This window comes from Phoenix dactylifera, chromosome 15 (genome assembly GCF_051530095.1).
Source record: "Phoenix dactylifera cultivar Ajwa chromosome 15, Ajwa_hap1_PhDact_Kaust_v1.1, whole genome shotgun sequence".
Lineage (NCBI taxonomy): Eukaryota > Viridiplantae > Streptophyta > Magnoliopsida > Arecales > Arecaceae > Phoenix > Phoenix dactylifera.
In genome coordinates, this window is record NC_143204.1 from 1,960,783 (window position 1) to 1,982,285 (window position 21,503).

Genomic DNA, 21,503 nt, shown 5'->3' on the forward strand with positions numbered 1-21,503 from the left:
TGTCTTCCCCGGTCAGAGGTGTTTAGTGCACTTCCAGACGACTCCGTAGCTCCAGAAGATTTCCTTCTTGCTTCTTCACTCAGAAGCACTCCCACAACGTCATCAAAAATCAACTTCCCCGTTGCCGAAGAGTTGCTCACCGCCATCACCAGGCCCTCCCAGCTATCAGGCAATCCGGAGAGGATTAGCAATGCCCGAATCTCATCGTCAAAACTAATCTCCACTGACTCCAACTGGGCCGTGAGTCCATTGAACTCGTTGAGGTATTCTGCTATGCTGCCGCCATTTTTCATACGAAGATTAAACAACCTCTTCATGAGAAATACCTTGTTTGATGCTGAGGGTTTCTCGTACATCCGCGACAATGTTGCCATCAACTCCATCGTCGTCTTCTCATTTTTGATGTTGAATGCCACTTGGGATGCAAGTGACAATCTGATGGTGCCGAGCGTCTTCCGATCGAGGACCTCCCAGTCTTCATCGGACATCTTCTCTGGTTTCTTTGCTCTACCTCCAAGAGGTAAATAGAGATCCTTCTGGTAAAGGTAATCTTCTATTTGCATCTTCCAAAACCCGAAGTTCGTGCCATTGAACTTCTCAATTCGCAACTTCCCTTCATCCGCCATTGCAGAATAACCAATAGCTCTGATACCAATTGTTGTCGGCGCCCCGCACCGGAACCCACTCACACCAGCGCCGCCACCGACGTCGGACAAGCAAGAGAGATACAAACGGATAAGCACTCTCTCGCTCCCTCGACTCCGGACTCAAGGATCACCTCTTCGCTCCGCCTACGAAGGGCAAAAGATTACCCCGTGGTATCAGTAGGATAAAACACTTGAGCACCGCAACGGATTATCAAAGATCAAAGGAAGAAGAAGGAAGAAAATAGCAAAGCAAACACAAAAATGTAACGAGGTTCGGCTACAAATAGCCTACGTCCTCCACCGCTCCAAATCTCAATAAGGATGAACTGATTATAGAGATAGCACACACCCGAACGATCACAAACGATCGATCTACAAGAGATTCACACAGAATTCCCTTTGCACAAGAAGTAGGATCCCAATCCTCTTCTTCTCTAGAACCCTAGCCTCACAAACAAGAGTCTCTCTCAAATATACGGCCAATAACCCTACCCTAGGGCTCTCATGAGTCCTATATATAGTCTCAAGACCTTCAGATGATCATAGCCGTCGAAACGCCACCAAAAACACCAAAAGAAAATCGTCCGTACGATTTTTTGCGAGCCCGAGTCGACTCGGCTGAAGTCCGAGTCGACTCTGGCACGTCTGAACAACTTCCAATTTAACTGGCACGATCTCGAGTCGACTCCACTGTATCTCGAGTCGACTCGACGATGCTCCGAGTCGACTCGACTGTAGTTCGAGTCGACTCTGACAGTCCAGACAGAAACATGGTTTTTGCGGCTTTCTCCTCTCGGGTCGACTCGACAGACCTCGAGTCGACTCGACTGTTCCCGAGTCGACTCGACTGAAGCTCGAGTCGACTCCGACAGTCCGCCAGACAGAAAAACTATGCAGAATTGATTTTCCTTCAATTCTCTTCATCACCAAAGGTCTCCACATACCCCAACATAAGGTAAGTTTGGCAGTTTTGACTGGTAGTTTTTAATTGAGAGCTACTCGCACTGATTCGTCTTTGTCAAGTTAATGGCATATCCCTTCCACGGATCACACTTACCTGGCTGTCATGGTTAATCACATTTTGATTGGATCACTTAATGATTCGATTTGACCCATACTTCTAAGAAAAATCAGTATGACTGATTTAGGTGTCTCCTTAACCGGATTGAATCTAGTTCTTATTAATCTGACGTGATGAAGTCAGTGGGAGGAACTAGATTAACTGATTCTTCTCATATGTTCTCAATTAAATCAAATCCTCTAAAATTATTAGGTCCTTAAAATGAAATAGTTATTGGGATAACTAGGTCATAGCCTCCTATTAAGTTGGGTGATAATGGGTCCAATGGCTAGATAATCATTAGAGGCGCCACCCGCCTGGTGATTATTTGACCATTGAAATTGTCATTCAATATATGATTAGTTGAGTGTACCTTCAATAGGTGATCAGGTGAGCTGAGCCACACTCGGGCTTGGCCATCTATTAGTAGATTACACGGAACCCTATCATTTAATGGTTGGACCTAACCAGAATTTTTGGTGGAGGCGCCACATGCCTGCCAAAGAGACTGGGGCAAAATTATCACTAGAAATTATTTGGTGAAACAATTAGTTCAGAACCTACCAATAGGTGCATATGGGTTGGCCGAGCCACACTCGGGCCTAAATGCGATCTATTGGGTTCTAGTGCCCACTAAAGAGTTAAGTGTAATACTTCAAATTTAAGGTAGAGGCTACAAATTTGTATAAGATAGTGGAAGAACCTTTAGACTAAAGTTCAAGTCTTTAGGGTATTGTCAATTCATATACTAATAGCCGATTTTCTTTTTATGCAGAAATGGCCACTAGTTTGTCACTTCGTTCATTGTTGGATAATGACAAGTTGACTGGATCCAATTTCAATAACTGGCTTAGAAAACTTAAGATTGTGCTAGAGCATGAATGGATACTTTATGTGATAACGGATCCAGTACCTGAGCAGCCTGCTGCTAATGCATGGGGTATGGTCAGAGAAACTTATCAGAAGTGGCTCAGTGATCATATCACTATCCGATGCATTATGCTTGCTGCAATGAGCGACGAGTTCAGTCACCGGTTCGAGAACACTCAGCCTGAAGAGATCGTTCAAGTGTTGATCGAATCTTTTGGCACTCCTGACAACGTTGAAAGGCGCAAGACTAGTTGTGTTATTTTCAGTGCACGGATGAAAAATGGGGCATCGGTGACCGATTATGTATTGTATATGATTGAGTTGATCGAGCGCCTGAGCACTCTCGGCTTTTCCCTTCATGATCAATTGGGGAAGGATGCTATACTGAACTCTCTTCCTACTTATACCGCCCATTTCTCACTAACTTTCATATGACGAAACTAGTAGTAAATTATCACCAATTGTTGGGTTTACTACAAACTTTTGAGAAGGATCACCAACTCCTAAAAGGGTCGGTGAATTTAGTGGGAGGTTCATTTAGGGGTCGTCGTCCCTTTAAGAAAGGGAAAAAGAAAAATAAGAAAAAGGTGCAACGCCTTAGGCAATCAGAGCAGAGTCAGACTAAGAAGAAGAAGACTGACCAAAGCAAGGTAGAGTGCTTCTACTGTAAGAAGCGAGGTCATTGGAAGAGGAACTGTCCTCAGTACATTGCCTCCCTTGACCCAAACAGTCCTAAGAGAAAGATGCAATCAGTTGCTGATCAATGTACTTATATGATAACACCTTATAATTTCTCAATATGTGATAATTTGACTTGGGTATTGGATACTGGTAGTCCTTTTAACATTTACAATTCGTTGCAGGGACTGCAAGTCAGTGAGAGATTTGGAGAAAGCGAAAGATTCCTGAACGTTGGAGATGGAAGATCAGTTCCAGTTCTAGCTTTAGGAAATCTGAAACTTGCATTGAATTCTCAAGAAATTGTTCTAGATGATTGTCATTTTTGTCCAAGTTTTTTATTGAATATTATTTCTATAGGCTTTTTGGCCATGAATGGTTATGAGATTTCAATAAAAAGAGATTATTGTGATATCATTATGAATGGTGTTACTGTAATGCATGGACATTTGAGCAATGAAATTTATATATTGTCACAGCCTGTTAATGTAATGTACAAGTCAAGTAAGCGCTCTAGAATAGATAATGTCACGGATGTCTACCTTTGGCATTATAGGCTAGGTCACATTAACAAGAACAGGATGAATAGGTTAAGTAAAGAGGGAATCCTCAATGTTAATAATTGTGAATCATTGACAACCTGTGAATCATGTCTTCTTGGTAAGATGACCAAATCATCTTTTACCGAAAAAGTTGAACGAGCCAGTGACTTACTGACCCTTGTACATTCAGATGTATATGGGCCAATGAGCATAAATGCTATAGGTGGATATTCATATTTCATTATGTTTACAGACGACCTTTCAAGGTATGGTTATGTCTACTTAATGAGACATAAATCTGAATCATTTGAAATGTTCAAATTATATCGTAATGAAGTAGAAAAATAGATTGGAAAGAGTTTTAAAACTCTTCGATCAGATCGAGAAGGTGAATATTTCTCTAGTGAGTTTTTTATGTATCTAGGAGAAATTGGGATTCTCTCCCAATGGACTCTTCCTGGTACACCACAATACAACGATGTGTCAGAAAGGAGAAATCGAACACTGTTAGATATGGTTCGATCCATGATGGGATTTGCTGATCTGCCCATATTCTTTTGGGGATATGCACTTGAGTCATCTTGTTATATTCTTAATAAGGTTCCAAGTAAATCTATGACTAAAACACCGCATGAGATGTGGACGGGATGCAAACCGGTGCTTTCTCACCTAAGAGTTTGGGGGTGTCCGTCCGACTTATGTCAAACGTTTGAAAGCAGACAAACTTGAAGCCAAGTCTGATAAATGTTTCTTTGTTGGTTACCCTAAAGAAACTAAAGGATATTATTTCTACTTTGCTGAAGAACAAAAGTTGTTCGTAAGCAATAGAGCTGTTTTCTTAGAGAAGAAATTCCTTGGAGAAGGAAGTAGAAGCTCTAATGTAGAACTTAGGAAAGTTCAACATGTAGAAGACCCAAGACCATCCACTGAACCTATTGAGTCAGATTTGATTAGATCAGATCCCGAACCCATCTTAGATGCACCATTAAGGCGATCAGATAGAGTACCACATCAGCCGGACAGATACTACGGTTTCTTGGTCCGGGATGGGGATCCTGTCAAACTTGATGAAAATGATGAGGATCCAATCACCTATATGGATGCTATGCAGAGGAAAGACTCTGAAGCATGGCTTGGAGCCATGCAATCCGAAATGGAATCCATGAAGGTCAATGATATATGGATATTAGTTGACTCACCCGAAGAGATTAAACCCATAGGGTGTAAGTGGATTTTCAAAAGGAAACGGGGCGCAGACAGAAAGGTAGAGACCTATAAAGCCTGAGTTGCTTGCTAGTCACAGGTTGTGGTCTCAGATCAGAGGGCCAAACTTATACCCATATCCACTCGGAACATCTCTTGACAGTAGAGCATTCTGGAATTGGTCACGTTCAATGAAATGTACTCCTACACTTCACCTATGTGCCATACCTGTGTCTCCACACTCCTTGGTTAAGAGGACAACCAACGTATATGTCACACAACGATCTAATCTCGATAATGCTGTTGTCCTTGTAACAACATATCAGTTGGTCGCGAACTAGTTTAAGGACTCGAAGATAAATCCTCCTTTATCATTAATAAGTCCTAAGGACTTCATCATATAAGAGTTCATTTGAAGATGAAATGATGAATAATGCCAAATAATACTTTATTAATTTGCCAATTCATTTACAAAATTCAATCATCAATATGCTGACGATTAACATTTAGGATACAATTCCCAACAGCTTCCTTATCCGAATCCTCTGTTCCCACCGAACTCAGGATCCGATCTTAACTCCCAGCCATCAGCCGAGATCCTCCTAACTTCAAAAAGTCTTCTTCCGCATCCTCTGTTCCACGCCCCAGCCATCCCATGTGAAGTTATGCGTCCAAGTTCCCTCCATGTCCGCGGCCTTCTTCCCGTTTGGATTGATTCCTTCATCTACGGATAAGTCTTCAACGCCCGAACTGATTGCAAAGATTATCTCTCAGAACCAAGCCAAATCAAATGCAAATCTTCAAACCATTCTCCGAAACGGAATAGAGTTCTCCACATCTTTCTCTGCTTCGGAATCAAGTCCCAGATTCATCCAAACTTCTTCCATGTCCGCAGATCAAGCCACCAGCATCTCCCGCTCGAGTGATCACATCCGTTTCCCTTCATCCATACGTTCCAGCTCCTCTGTTTCACGCGTCTTCATCTCAGCCAAATTCCATGCATCCCAGAACAGCCATATCCTTCTTTCGAACCAAATCCAGAGCCCATCCCAGCCTCCCTCCGAATCGCGTTCGTGATCTATCTTCATCCCGCATCCAACCGGATCCCCAACTTCATCCCTTCCGCATTCCAAGTCCCAGATCCCATCCTCTCCGGATTCTTCTCATTTGGATGGCCTCACTCCCAGCCGGATGGAAGCCTCACAGCATCAAGACCAAAGCCAGCACCTCCAACGCGTCCGGAGATCAAGCCTCATCCTGCTTCGATCCGTTCTTATCTCGATGTGAAATAGGGAAGAGGAGAAAGAGCTTGCAGCCTATAAAAGGCCATGGCAGGAAACAGAGAGGGTATTCTCTTCTCACCCATTCTTCTCACCCAACGGATCCCATTCACTCTTCTTATTCATTCGCACACAATTATTCTTCTGATGCTGGGAGTAGTCCGAGAGTAAGAAGCAGACGCAGAAGGGAAGAAGAGCCAATCGTCATGAAGTACCCCTGCAGTGCAGCTGTTCGCGTCTGTATGGAAGGCTAAGCTCTTCACTAGGGCTGGATACAGCCCTAACAAAGGGCCAAGAATTTTGTATTTTTGATTTCTATTTTTAGAGTTGTATAAACTTTATTTTGTTCTTAATGAATATTTTATTTCATCTCATAGTTAAAATCTGTGAATTTAAGTATGACGTTTATACAACTGTTCTTCATGATCACTAAGTTAATATAAGATCATCCATGCTTAGGGAAGATGCAGTGTCCTGCCACATTAGTTTAGGATAGACATTTCATGCTAACTGAAGATGGATGTTCCTAAATTACTTTTAGAAAATTTTATTTGAATGCTTATAAGGCTTGTAGCCAATTTGCATGTTAATCCAAGAATGAATTAAATACAAATAATCCTTATTTCGATGTTAGTGGTGAATTCCTTGCCCTAGGTTCTTCCAACTGATATCATTTTAATTGCATTTCCTATTAAATTATTTAGTTCAATAGTCTTCACAAATTCTTTTTTTTATATATTTTTAAGAAAATAACTATACCCCAATCCCTGTGGATCGATACCCATAATCACTATCCTACTAGATACGTGCTATTGCGTGGTCTTTAAAGTTGACTATCAATTTTTGGCGCCATTGCTGGGGATTGCTAGCATAGTTGTTTTTCTCTTCATAAAAAAAATTTCAAAAAAAATATATCTAAAATAAAATAAAAATATTTTCTATTTTTGTTACTTTTCTTATCTCTTTTTTCTCTCTTACTAATTTTTGATTTTCTCTTGGTATTATTTGATCAGGAATCGAAGAGAAAATCTGGAACGATCAAAAAGAGAACTGCTGGAAAAGGAATGCTGTAGAGGTTTGCCTAAAAAAATAAAAAAGTTGCTGGAAAAATTTTCTTTGGTAGCCTCTAAACCTTTCTTATTTAAATTGATTCCCAATTAGCTTGAAATTTTGTGGTGATTGTTTGATTTTAATTTCAACAAAAGTGTTTTTTTGATTTTTAGCGTGGTAAGACAGTTGCATATTTAATGAAATTATGATCTTGAAATGTCTTGTTTAATTTGTGTAAGATGTTTATCTTGTAGAAAGCCTCTGCATGAATTAATCTAGTTTATCGAAATCAAATACAATACTTGTGGTTTAGAGGAGATTGTTATGCAACTACCAGATTTATCTTTGAGAAATTGATCATCAGATGAATCATGCTAAATAGGACATACCATGCCTATCCTTAGAGAAGATGGTTTGTACCAGGCTTAGATGACTCATACTGTGGGTTAGATTTCAACTCTTTGTATGATTGCCCTAACTTATAGTTAAGAGCAATCAGATCATACACGCATCAAGTCATTGAAAGCATCACACTTACGAATCCATCGGTGGATTCTAACCCTAAACATCTCTTCCCATAAAACATTCTTACTGTTGCATTCATCTTACTTTTTAGTTCTCATTAATCGACAACTTAAAATTCTTTTTTTCTTACTCTAGCTTATGCCCTTTGAATTAATTATTTAATTAAGAAAAATAACTTGTCTCCAATCCTTGTGGACCGACACCCGTAATCACTATCCTACAGGATACGTGCTATTGCGTGGTTTACTTTTGAAATTGAAAGAACCGATCAAGCTGGCCGCGGGATCAATGTGACGGCTGGCTCCGGACGACTTCCTTCTTTGGACTGTGGAAGGAACGGATGCGGGATCGCCGGACGTTTTTATGCGAGTGCCCCATGAACATTTTTTCAATCTCGAATCTCCGTCTGGTTCCCCGGTCCCTCGCTACCCCTGACGGAGGGGCTACTCGCATCTATGGAAGGATGGCTGCCTTCACGAGCGGCTGGGATGCGATACTGGGAGGAGCGGATCACGGCTTGGAACTGGGAATCCGGAAGAGGAATGCCGACGGACTCTTGGGCTGCTGGGAGTGGATCCGGATGAAGAGGATGCCACAGATGCTTGGATGCAGAAGACGCCCGGCTGGCTGGAGATGTTGCTGGCTGCACGCGGCTGATGGCGGAATACCCGAGGATGAAAATGCCTTGTAGATGGATCTGGCACGCAGCTGATACGAGATCCTGTTGCTTTGAAATGAGGACAGATGGGAAGGAATGGGTTGCTTTGGTGTGCTGGGAAGGATTCGAAATCAACGGCTGGTCGAAAAGGTCTCCCCTGTTTCAGCGCTGGGAAGGAGGAGGATTATTTCTTGCTCTATTTTGACGTGAAAATGGGCATCTGTGGATTTAAAACAAAGGTCTCGCTTAGTTTGGAAACGTGATGCGGAGATGGGAATTTCTGAACCGTTGGATTGTTTGGGGGAGCCATGGATAGTGGTCAGTGCTTGATCTCAATCCAGATGGCTGAAGTTGGGTGCATGCATGGCAGCTGGGCATTGGGCTCAAACCCACTATTATTGAACTGAGACATGCCCGCTAGTATGCTCGGAAGGCGGAAACATGTGAATTATTTACTTCTTACCATATTTTAAATTTATTTTAGAGATTGTTCAATTTTATGGTAAAATAAGTAGTTATCCATTTAAGAACATTGATAAGCGTTGGAAAAAGAATATTAAATCATAGATTAATCAGCATTTATCACTTGTTTAAATTCTAATTCTCAATGAAAAATTCTTTTATGATGTTTAAATTTTGAGCATGCTATTTACTATTCATGTTTGCTAAAGTAGTCTAAGATGATCCATGCCTAGGAAGATGAGGTGTACTACACCCTAGGTTAGCATAATTAGGTAGACACTTCTTGCTATACCTAAGATGGATCTTCCTAAAACTCTTTATGTTTTTATTTTAAAGGCTTATAGCCAATTTGCATGCCTCTCCAAAAGATAAAAATTAAGAACACAGACCCTGATGCAATGCTATGCGGTGGATTCCAAACCCTAGATCCATCCACTCTGATAAATTCTAATTCGTACTCATAGATTAATTTAGTATAATCAAGTTAGCAAATTCTTCTTCTTAATTTATTTTTAAAGAAAAATAACTTATTCTCCAATTCCTGTGGACCGACATCCGTAATCACTATCCTACAGGATACGTGCTATTACGTGGTTTACTTTTGAAATTGAAAGAACCGATCAATTTTTGGCGCCGTTGCCGGGGATTGCTAGCATCGTTGTTTTTCTTTTCATAAATTAAACTTTCAAAAAAAAGTATATATATCTAAAATAAAATAAAAATATTTTCTATTTTTGTTACTTTTCTTATCTCCTCTTTCCCTCTTACTAATTTTTGATTTTTCTTTTGGTATTATTTGATCAGGAATCGAAAAGAATATTTGGGATGATCAAAAAGGGAACTGCTGGAAAAAGAAATGCTGTAGAGATTTTCCTAAAAAAAAAATTGCTGGAGAAATTTCTTTTGGTAACCTCTAAACCTTTCTTGTTTAAATTGATTCCCAATTAGCTTGAAATTTTGTGGTGATTGTTTGATTTTAATTTTAGCAAAAGTGTGAATGAATGTTTGATACACATACACCAATTAATCCGCACATAGTAAGGGCAATCATCCCAACAAGATAAGAACTGGATTTCATCACCAGATTCTTGCCCAAATTAGGTGAACCAATTCGTATATAGCTATCATTTTAATTAAAATCAATTAGACGTTGGCCCCTAGGGACATTCGAGCTCAATAGGACGAAGATCACCGAAAATTGCACCAATTTCGCTCTGTGGCTCAGTTGATGTCTAGGCAAGCTTTGTCCCTATAAGAAAGACAGTTCATCTGTTCGAGGCAAATGATTTTTAAGTGGAACCTTTGCGAATGCATCGTGACCCCCCACTTACCTGGGAGCTTACCTGGTCAACTCAGTTCATTAGACCGGATTGGAGGCTTAGGTGCCCTCTTCAAACCAGTTAGGAGCTGTCTAGTGATTTTAGGGCAAATACAAGGATTTGATATGTTTTTCTTTTTTTGCATGCTTGACTGATCAAGTACTAGTTTATGCAAGGGAGTCGTTCTAGAGTACGTGACCTATTACCCTTTGACTCTGAAATAGAACGGACCCTTAGGAATATTCGAGCTGGGACCAAAACATTAGAATCATCCCCACCTCCTGAAATGGCTGAAGAACAACCCAAACTCCTGAGGGAGTACTTTACTCTCACCATTTACACTTCCCCATCTTGCATTCGATTACCTAAGGTAGCAGCTGTACAATATGAAATAAAGTCTAGTGTGATCCAAATGCTCCCATCTTTTTATGGGCTCACCAACGAAGACCCATATAAACACCTAGATGAATTCCATAAAATTTGCACCACTGTCAAGATTCAGAACTTCACTGATGATGCTCTAAAACTTAGATTATTCTCCTTCTTCCTTAAAGATAGAGCCAAGCAATAGCTGAATTCTTTAGAAGCCAATTCGATTCATTCCTGGGATCAAATGCAACAAGAATTTTTAAAAAATACTTTTCCATAGAAAGACCGAACCAGTTTAGACGTGCCATCACGAGCTTCTCCCAAATTGAGGGAGAAAAATTTCATAAAACCTAGGAGAGATTTCGGGACCTAATCTGTAAATGCCCACATCATCAAATACCTAAATGGCAGCTGGTGTAATGTTTCTATGACGGATTGACTGAACGAAACCGTTAGATGATCGATGCTGCATGCTGGGAGACTTTCATGCTTCAAAATGAGCATGAAGCATGGCAATTATTTGAAAATCTCAATGAAATCTCCCTCCACCATGCTTCTTGTTCTCGTCTGTTGGGAACCAGCCCATGCCGCAGAAAAATTTCAAAAAATTCAGATGCAGCGGAAGAGGCATGCGCGGGATTAACCGTTCATCGCATGAACGTTGTTTAAAACCGTTCGTAGATATATAAGGATTAAAAACTTTTAAATAACATTAGAAGATCAGATCTTCATCTTGTGCGGATAGATGATCACCGCAAACTGATGATCGTGGTTTTGGATGAAGGTTCGCTTGAAGCCGTTCAGGTGCCCGGCCTCTACGGGTATCCACACGAAGCAGAAAAACGATCCAAGCTTTCTATCTCCCCGGGATGCTAGCTCCCTTGCAGAGATAACTTTGATGGCTGATTTCTTCCTTTTAATCAACTCTTGATTATGCTTGGAAGGAGGAAGAAGAAGAAATGATCTTTGAAGAAGAACCAAAGTCTAGTCACAGCCTTTTCTTTTCCCTGCGTTGGAAGAAGGAAGAGGAGGAGGAAGAGGCCGCCAAGGCCTTCTTCTTTTCTTCTCCTTGCCTGCAGCTGAACCAAGGGAGAGGAGAGGGAGGCCACGGCTTGGAGGGGAGAGGGCTTCTAATGCATGCCCTAGCTGCCGCCCACCTCCCTTTTTAAAGACATAAAGGGCTCCTACAAGTTAGGAGCCCTTGACTTATTTCCAAGAGGGGGCGCCGGCCCCCTCTCTTCATGCCGCACCAATCAAGAGGAGAGGGGCTCATGCCCCTCTTACTTGGTTAACCTAATCCTCCTCCAAGGAGGATTAGCTGTCCTTCTCATGGTTTAGTCCTAATCTAATTAGGATTAACCAAATCATGAATCAATCGGATTCAATCTATGCTAGTCCTAATCCAATTAGAACTTGAATGAACCATGACTCAATTGAACTCTTCAATCCTAACCCAATTAGGAGTCATGTTGATTCATTAGATTACTAATTAATTATGACTTAAGAAATCCTAATCCAATTAGGATTTGTTTAATTCTAGTCCTAATCCAATTAGGACTCTAATTTGAATTCGAAGTCCTAATCCGATTAGGACTCTAGGAATCCTACTCCAAGTAGGAATCCAAATTTAATTCAAAATTCCTAATCTAATTAGGATTATAGGAATCCTACTCCAAGTAGGAATCCTAGTCCTACTCCAAATAGGATTTCCAGTCCATGTAGGAATCCTAGTCCAAGTAGGATTCTTGTTTTAAGTCCAATTAATTATTTCCCTCTATTCCTTCTTCAACTTATTATCAATCAAATTGATTACTTGTGATTCCTAATCATGATTCAACCATCGGATCGGTCAATGCCTCTAGTGTGTGTGACCCCATAGGTTCTACTCTGACTGGTAGTGAGATATATTGTGATCTCTATCACAAGACGGAGGTCATGGATAACTCGTCAAACCCCTTCGTCTGTCATATGTCAAGATTTATTCGACTTAAGTTCGAGAGCGGAGAACTTTTTCTCCACTGTGCAATCTGCCCCGGCCGAGGTCTTATGAACTCAGTCTTATAAATCACATAGGATCTCTCCTTATCTATCAAGGTCGATAGGTTCCTTGTAGATGCATACCCTACTCCTACAGTGAACCTACTACAGCCAATCTACACTGCATGGACCCATATGGCTAGAGACCATGTATATGTGTAGTCAAACTACAATAACCTCACTGTGAGTAGCCGAAGAATCGTAGGTCAAAGGACCAGTCACACTACTGCAACATCAAACAAGTCACTGACGAGTGGATAGACATCCAAGTGACTTCTTGTCTTGGTCACGCTTAGTACCCTTGTTCTCTAACAAGCACCTACACTATTACTTCAGTGTCTTCACACCGTAGACTCGAGTCTCGTCCATCCATAAGGAAAGTAATGTGTGCACTGATCGGATCGATCACCATCCTTGTGATGATTCATTGATCAGGAGCATTCAGAAATTAATCACCAATGATGCATGGCTCAAATTCTTAACTCTTAAGAATACGCATCATCATCTTATTAATTCTTGGACGATTCATAGACACATAAACAATATGAATAAAAAGATGCCTTTCATTTATTCAATAATAAATAGTCAAGTACAAAATTATGTCCCTAGAATTAACAATGTGTCAGCCAGATTGGTTTCTAGGGCATACATCTAACAATCTCCCACTTGCACTAAAGCCAATTGGTCATATATCTTAGGCCCATCTTCTCAAGGTGGGCTTCAGTCTTTGCTGACTCAGCTGCTTAGTGAATGGGTCTGCCACGTTGTCCGCGGAGTCTACTCTCTGCACCTCGACATACTTTTTCTCAACATAGTCGCATATGAGGTGGAAGCGCCGCTCTATGTGCTTGGACTTCTAATGAGACCTTGGCTTCTTAGCAAGAGCTATGGCGCCATTATTATCGCAGTGGAGTGTTATGGCATCTGATGTCATAACGTCCAATTCTGCAACGAATTTCTTGAACCAGAAGCCTTCTTTAGCAGCTTCAGAGGCGGCGATGTATTCAGCTTCCATAGTAGAATCAGCAATGATCGGTTGTTTAGAACTTTTCCAATTCACCGTACCACCATTACACAAGAACACATATCCAGATGTTGACTTCCTATCATCGACATCAGTCATGAAGTCTGAATCTATGTACCCTTCTCTATTTAACTCTGATGATCCTTCAAAGACCAAGAATAAATCTTTAGTTCTTCTCAAGTACTTAAGAATATTCTTCACAGCTGTCCAGTGTTCTTCATCTGGATTCGACTGATATCTGCTTGTGACACTCACAGCAAGGGCTATATCAGGTCGTGTACATAGCATGGCATACATGAGGCTCCCTGTTGCTGATGCATAGGGGATCTTGCTAATGCGTTGAATCTCTTCAGATGTGTTGGCGCACATCTTCTTGGAGAGATGAATTCCATGCCTTAGGGGTAAGAGACCCTTTTTAGAGTTTTCCATGCTGAACCTTTTCAGCACTTCCTCTATGTACATCTTCTATGATAGGCCAAGCATCCTTTTAGATCTATCTCTATAGACCTTTATTCCCAAAATATAGGATGCTTCCCCAAGGTCTTTCATGCGGAACTCTTTTGACAACCAGACCTTGACCGAGGTTAGCATGGGAATATCATTCCCTATCAGGAGGATGTCGTCCATGTACAGTAGGAGAAATACGACAGCACTCCTACTAACCTTTTTGTAAACACACAGTTCCTCTTCATTTTTGATGAAATCAAACATTTTGATTGCGTCATCAAAACGAGTGTTCCAACTCCGAGATGCTTGCTTTAGTCCATAGATGGACTTTTGCGGCTTGCAGACTTTATGATCTCCATCACTGGAAGTGAAACCCAAAGGCTGTTCCATATAGATATCTTCATCAAGATATCCATTCAGGAAAGCAGTTTTCACATCCATCTGCCAGATTTCATAATCATGAAATGCTGCAATGGCAAGCAATGTTCGGATGGATTTCAACATGGCTACAGGTGAAAAGGTCTCCTGATAGTCAATGCCTTCGCGTTGACTATATCTTTTCGCCACTAGCCTTGCTTTATAGGTCTCTACCTTTCCATCCAAACCTATCTTCCTTTTGTAGATCCATTTGCATCCAACAGGTACAATACCTTCTGGTGGATCTACTAGGGTCCAGACTTGGTTGGAATGCATGGAGTCTAACTCTGATTTCATAGCTTCCAACCATTTCTCGGAATCGATATCAGATATCGCCTCGTTGTAGGTTTTGGGATCCTGTATGTGATCCCTATCTCCCACTAGGAACATTTCCTCGGTATCCTCTTCTAGTATACCTAAGTATCTATCGGGAGGATGGAAGACCCTACTAGATCTGCGAGGTGGTTGAGGGACATCGTGTACTGGCTCTGTATGAATGGGTTCGATAGGATCCATGACTCGTTGCTTTTCAGAGACTTTCTCGTCAAGCTTAATTTTCCTCCCACTGCCTTTATCAAGGATAAACTGGTTTTTTCAAGAAGATGGCGTGTCGGCTCACAAACACATTGTGATCCTCTGAGACATAAAAATTGTATCCTAATGACTCTTTAGGATATCCTATAAAACGAGCACTTATGGTCCTAGCCTCTAGTTTGTCCGTCTGTAGTCTTTTGATGTGGGCCGGACATCCCCAAATCTTGAGATGACCAAGACTTGGTTTCTTACCATGCCATATCTCATACGGTGTGGTAGGAATGGATTTAGAGGAAACTCTATTCAGTAGATATACTGCGGTAAGTAAGGCATCTCCCCAAAGAAACATAGGTAAATCAGTGAAGCTCATCATGGACCGGCCCATATCCAATAGAGTTCGATTTCTCCTCTCTGACACCCCGTTGAGTTGAGGTGTACCCGGAGGAGTCCATTGTGAGACTATGCCATTGTCCTTGAGATAGTTCCGGAATTCTCCACTAAGGTATTCTCCTCCTCGATCTGATCGAAGAGCCTTAAGAGGTTTTCCAGTTTGCTTTCTACTTCATTTCTGAACTCTTTGAACTTTTCAAAAGATTCAGATTTGTGTCTCATAAGATACACATACCCACACCGTGAATAATCATCGGTAAAGATAATGAAGTACAAATAACGTCCCCTGGCTTGCACATCGAATGGGCCACACACATCTGTGTGTACCAGGGTAAGTATTTCAGTGGTCCTCTCCCCATGTCCTACAAAGAGCAATCTAGCCATTTTTCCTTGAAGACAAGACTCGCAAACTGGATATGACTCAGAAGTCAATGAGCCGAGAAGCCCATCTTTATCCATTTTGTTTATTCTATCCTCTCCAATATGGCCAAGCCTGAGGTGCCACAAATATTATTGGTTTATCTCATCCCTGGATCTCTTGGATCCTTTGGCACTCACTTCTTGCTCAGACAATTTTACAGATACATCCATATGCAAATGATAGAGACTGTCAATCATAAAACCACGTGCGACTATTTTATTTCTGAAATAAATAGAACAGCAGTCTTTGTCAAATGTAAAAACATGACCTTCCTATGCTAGATATGAAACAGAAATCAAATTTCTGCTGGCAGCAGGTACATAATAGCAGTCTCTAAGTAATAAACTAAAACCAGACGGTAGTCGCAGATGGTAGGTGCCCACAGCCACAACAGCAACTTTTGCCCCGTTGCCAACCCGAAGGGTTACCGCACCTTCCGCCAGCCTTCTACTTTCCTTTAGACCCTGCATGGTAGTGCACAAATGAGCACTAGAACCAGAATCTATAACCCAACTAGAAGTAGAAGAAACAGTTAGATTAGTTTCAATTATGAGCAAGTCTATACCTTCTGAAGGTGTGTCACCTTTCTTGTTCTTCAGGCTCTCGAGGTATGAAGGATAGTTTCTCTTTCAGTGGCCGTCGACATTGCAGTGGAAACATTTTCCTTTGTCATTAGCCTTTTTCTTTTGAACTTCCTTCTTTGGCTTCTTGTCTTTCTTCTGCTTCTTAGCAGGCTTCTTTTTCTTCCAAGTAGACTTTCTCTTGGAACCAGAAGTCAACTCAGCAGCAAGGACATTGCCCTTTGAACCTTTCAAGGCTCCCTCAGCAGTTACTAACATATTTATCAGTTCAGTCTTAGTGCATTCAATCTTATTCATGTGGTAGTTTACTATAAACTGACCAAATAAATCAGGTAGGGATTGAAGGATCAGATCTACTTGCAATTCCTTGTGCATGTTCATACCGAGCTTCTCAAGCTCCTCTAGGTCCTTGATCATAGTCAGATCGTGATCATGGACAGACTGCCCCTCGTGCATCTTGGCCTTGAAGAGCCTCTTGGACACTTAAAAACGAGCTGTGCGACTCTGCTCATCATACAACTCTTGCAGGTGTGCTAGTATGTTTTTAGCAATCTTCATATTCTCATGCTGGCATTGGAGTTCATTGGACATGGATGCCATCATATAGCACTTAACTCTAATGTCATCATCCATCCACTTTTGATGCATCTCATGCTGAACATAAGTAGCACGTGTTGGTAGTGTGGAGATATCTGAATCGAGTATGTAGCCTATTTTCTCACAGTTCAAAATAATTTTGAGGTTTCTAAGCCAGTCCTTGTAATTGGTTCCAGTCAATCGATTGGTCTCAAAAATACGGATCAAAGGGTTTGAGGCTAACATTATGATCTGCAGAGAGTAAAGATTTTAGTTAGACTTTTGTACTTGATCCTTAATCTGTTCTAAGGTCTTTTAGAACAAATGTACCTCCCACTATTTTCTCGAATCCCTTACACTCCCCTAGTAAGAAAATGAAAATCCTACGCGACTAGGGTTTCTAGTAGGTACTGCGGTCTCACCAATCTATATGGCACCTCACCTAACAGTTATTGGTGACACATAGATGGATGAGTGTACAACTCTTGTACAATGCTTCTCAAGCATGTTGCAGTGCAACTTGGTCTCTAAGCCATGAAGACCTCACCTAACAATTATTGGTCCTATTTCTTAGTTAAGTCAGACCCACCGTATAACCGTAGAAATAAAGTCGTCATTGGGTCCTCACCTAACAGTTATTGGTGCCCAACCCCACCTTTACCCTACAACATCTCATGTCTATAGAGAGGTCCAGCCCCCCGATGCAACTTGCCCACTGTATCCAGCCGAGACAAATCTGTTGGGAATTGTATCCTAAATGTCAATCGTCAGCATATTGATGATTGAATATTGTAAATAAATTGACAAATTAATAAAGTATTATTTGGCATTATTCATCATTTCATCTTCAAATGAACTCTTATATGATGAAGTCCTTAGAACTTATGTTATGATAAAGGAGGATTTATCTTTGAGTCCTTAAACTTGTTCGCGACCAAATGATATGTTGTTACTAGGACGACAACATTACCGAGATTAGGTCGTTGTGTGACATATACGTTGGTTGTCCTCTTAACCAAGGAGTGTGGAGACACTGGTATGCCATACAGGTGAAGTGTAGGAGTACATTTCACTGAACGTGACCAATTCCGGAACGCTCTACTGTCGAGAGATGTTCCGAGTGGATATGGGTATAAGTTTGGCCCTCTGACCTGAGACCGCAACCTGTGACTAGCAAGCAACTCACTGTACTTTGGTACCGGACTACCTGAATTTCTAATTCAGTGACGGAAGGTCACTGGGTGCAGTCAAGTACTTGCGTAGTCAGTTGTGAGTCAAGATGGAATTGACCCCTCCTGCAAACAGGAGATAATGTCTTGTGACTAATTTAGCAAAACCTTGGCCAGGGTAATCTCAGTGAGGAGTCACGGGATATCTAAAGTTAATCACATAATGGATGTACTAATTATAGGGTTGACAGTGAGCTCTAAGTCATCCTGGCATTAAGAGTCAAAGGGATTGAATTATACAGTAACCATAGTTCAGGGTTCCAGAATATTTGCTTCGCATATATTCGGCCTATTCGGACGTCGGGTACCATTGCTAGATGGTCACATCGATTAGTGTAGGAAGTCGTTCCTATACTACCGGCTTAGGTTCGAACCTATGAGGTCACACGCATAGAAGATTCCTGATTGATCAAGAAGGCTGATGAATGATTAAGAATCATTTAGGGGTAATTTGGTCAATTCGATTGGCAAATTATCTTATAAAATAATTAAAGTAATTATCGGAGGATTAATTAGTAATTAGATTGCTAATGAACTCAATTGGATTGAGTAATTAGACTAAGGATGAGCCAAATTGAATTAGATTCAATTCTGGGCTCAATCAGGGTTTTTGACCTGATTGGATTAGGTCTGAATAAAGAGGACTTAGGTTGACCAAATTAAATTAGATTAAATTTGTGCTTAATTAGGGATTGACCTAATTGGATTAGGTTCAACCCATTGTAATTGAATCATTCTAATTGTTAGGATTTAATTAAATTAAATGGGTTTGATCTGAAACTATTCGGATCTTGAAATCCACTTGTCACATATCCATGCATGGCGCCATAAATTGATTTTTAATATGATTAAAAATTAATTTAATTTATTTAATGGTGCCATGGGACACTTGGCAACATCAGGGACCTCTTTCATCATTAGATGGGTCGAAATGGAGAGATAAATTCATGAAAAGAATTGGATAAGATCAAATTCTCTCTCTTCATGACATATGCCATCCTTATCTTTATCTCACTTCTAATTAAGGTTGAATTTCGAATTTAATCACCACAAAATCACCACGTGACCCTCTAATCTGATTAGGGGCATGGGAATTTCGAAATTGAAAGAGGGAAGTGGCAACATGATGAATGGTTTAGATTAGATCAAGCTTCATCATGTAATGGCACATGAACTTGAATTTTGAATTCAAAATTCAAAACCCCACAAAATCCTCCACAAATATGGGATGGTTGGCATGAAGTTAGGTAGGAGAGCAACATTAAAAGGACCTCCATCATCTGGTGGTCGAATTCAAAGAAGAAAAGAGAGAAAAAGAAGAAGAAAAAAGGGAAAAGAAAAGAGAGGAACCCTAGTTCATGCATGGAAAAATTCTGCATTCAATCTAGCTGACTTCTTCCTCCTCTAAGTCCATCGCGCCATTAGTGTTAGGGGTCCCTGATAAGAGTCTTTAGATCAGATCTAAGTCCTCTTCAATCCCTTTAAACCTTTCCTCCAAGTTCTTCCAAGAAGGCGGATCAAAAGTTGATAGTGTTTGGAAGATCAAATTTCAACCTCAAGAAATTCTGCGCAAGCTAGCACTTCCGCAGGATTGGATCTCTTCAGGAACTTTGCATGGACTTCTCGTAGAGGCCATTCGTGTGCGTGGCTGCGAAGTCGAGGATCAGATCCACAAGTTTCATCCATCATAAAAGGTATTAATCCTATATTAATCTTTTATTATGGTGTCAAGATCTAGGTCTGATTCTCCGAGATTTTACCCTCTTTTGGGGCTCCTCACGGAGATATCTCCAGAATCCATTCAATGGATATTCGGAGATTAATCGGAATAGAGTTCTTAAGTTTCAGATCTGATAGTTAATCATGCATGAAAGTTTTAGCATAATTGTTTAAACGATTCCGGCATAATCCTATGTGTTCTTAAGGTGCTGATTTCTAGATTTGATCTTGTAAGCATGCATGAATTAAATTGTTTGATTCGATTTTTTCGCTGCGTTTTAAAACTTAAAAAGAACTACGTATGGCTTGATCCCCCTTATGAAGGGGTACGTAGGCAACCCGATCAGGTTCAGCCATGGTTTTAAAAAAAAAAAAGAAAATCCGCATGCTTAACACCGAAGAACCTAGGATTCACTTTCAGTGGTATCAGAGCCAGGTTCATGTTTAAACTTTTATGTTTTAATTCTTGTAATTAAATCTGAAATCATGAGCATGCTTAGATTAGATCTAAAGTATTTTTTATGATTGATTTAATTGCTGATTATGCATGATTAACTAGATCTGAAATTTTGAATGCATATGATGCATGTTTGTGTTAAGATTTGTAACATAAATAAATCTGAAATCATAATATTGTTTAGATTAGATCTAAATAAAATTTATGATTCATATGATCTCTGATTTTAATGAACAAATCAGATCTGAAAATAAAAGTGAAAAAACAAATACACAAGATGTATGTTGTTTGTATTAATTCATGTTGTTATGTATATGTGATGCATGAACATTAAATATAATGACTTAAACATGAATTTAATCTGATTACATGTGATTAATTACAAAAACTCAGATCTGAAAATATATTTTAAGAACTGAAAGATTGTAATTAATATGTAATTAAAAAAAAATATGCAATGATCAAAACTTTCATAAGTCTAAACTTAATTGAGAATTAAGTGTTATGAAATAGAATTGTAACTCAATTAATTGACATTGCATAATTCTTTGGGCATATGGGTTAGCTTGAATCAAGTTCCTAGGATTGGGTTAGACCTAAGGTTAGAATCATACATGGACAAATAGAATTAATTGATCAAATCTAATTAAGTAGTAACTAGATTAGGTCAAGAAAATTCTAGATCAATTTACAATAGTTGTAGATGGATCAAGTCCATGTCTTTGATTAGACCAAGATGGAACTTGATTTAGGCTCAGAGGTGTAGCCCGAGTCATTTGAGTAATCAAATCGAAATTGATTAACCAGTCGGTGTCTAAGGTAAGTTTGGCAGTTTTGACCGGTGGTTTTTAATTGGGAGCTACTCGCACTGATTCGTCTTTGCCGAGTTAATGGCATATCCCTTCCACCGATCTCACTTACCTGGCCGACATGGTCAATCACATTTTGATTGGATCACTTAATGATTCGAGTTAGCCCATGCCTATAAGAAAAATCAGTTTGACTGAT